The sequence below is a fragment of the Octodon degus genome, unplaced genomic scaffold (genome assembly GCF_000260255.1).
Source record: "Octodon degus isolate 3935 unplaced genomic scaffold, OctDeg1.0 scaffold00099, whole genome shotgun sequence".
In the NCBI taxonomy this organism is placed as follows: Eukaryota; Metazoa; Chordata; class Mammalia; order Rodentia; family Octodontidae; genus Octodon; species Octodon degus.
In genome coordinates this window covers 10,090,005-10,091,275 of record NW_004524675.1, presented here as the reverse complement: position 1 = coordinate 10,091,275, position 1,271 = coordinate 10,090,005, and the positions used below count along the sequence as shown (strand labels likewise).

At 47.2% G+C, this 1,271-nt stretch overlaps 1 pseudogene; it reads right to left on the bottom strand.

Moving 5' to 3' along the window:
* Positions 1-209: 209 nt before the first annotated feature.
* On the bottom strand, positions 210-852 carry LOC101578018 (annotated as a pseudogene).
* Positions 853-1,271: the final 419 nt, after the last annotated feature.

Genomic DNA, 1,271 nt, shown 5'->3' with positions numbered 1-1,271 from the left:
TCCTCTCTGCTTCCATGACTTCCTGTTCCAAAGCATATTACTGTAGGGAAAGATATTATATTACTTCTTTATTTTAGTGTGCTATGAGTGATGTGAAGAGGAAAGTGTGTATCACCACAGACTCCGAAGAAGCAAGGGCTCAAAGCCGTCCATTTCCACTTTTTCTGCTGAGCCATGCTTTGTAAGACCCAGGTTAAAAGGTGGTACAGTTATATGGATTCAGTTTGTTTCCAGACCTTTTCCAGAGCCTTTCTGTCCAGTTGTTGTGACGAATGATGACAAGCAAGCCAAGATCAAGCCACACCCACTACAAGCCCTTCAAATTTCCAGAAAATGGTTGTTCCATTAGAGCTGAGCTGCAGTTTTTGAACTCATACTTCTTTGATGCACTGCATGTGGTTTTCTCTGTAGAACCTCAGAGAAAACTACACTCAGGGATGGTTTTAGCCTGGAAAGTAGAAAATGGAGCAAACTCTTCTACCACCACACACTCTTCTACCAGCCAGCACGGCCACGTAGAGGTGCTCACCAACAGTTTTTCTTCCTGAATGGGAGCTTCTGCCTGGCAGAGCTTGAATGTGATGGCATACAGCAATCAGCAAAAGTGGCAGCCCCGGGTGAGACCCTCTCCCTGGGCTCACAAGCTGGGAGCAGTCAGGGTCTCACCTGTTAGCACAGGAGCTGTTGGGCCAGCGCTTACTCTGCAGCCCTGCTGGAGGTTCCAGCCCAGGTTGGTGAAATTCTGAGATTGTCTATCACAGCACAGGTGAGGGTCCAGGTGAGGGTCTCAGGGTGTTCAGGCCCAGGAGCCCAGGCCTATCTCCAGCTCACCTCAGAGGGCACACTCCACATGGCCGTCTTCTCCTTGGACTTTCAATGGATTTTTAAAAATTAATCATTTATTTAAGTATCTGAGAGCTTGCTGTGAACCAATTCCTCCTGTAGGTATCTTGAAATATGATGGTTAAGCTTGTCAGCTTCATTGGATGAAAAAACTCCTAGAACAGTGACTTGATTCATGGGATACTAATCTACTGATCTTCCTAGCTCACTAGGCTGTTAAGAGGTGGGACCCAACATGAGGTGGGTAACTGAAGGTGTGTGATTGGAAAGCGCATCTCTTGATGGTATCCTTCTACTGTGTGCCGCTTCTTGGCTCCCGTGAAGTGAGCGGCTCTCCTCTGCTGTGATCCACCATGTGATCCTACTGCCTTGGAGCTATGTGAACATGGATTGAAACCACTGAGACTGTGAGCCAAATGAAAGAACTC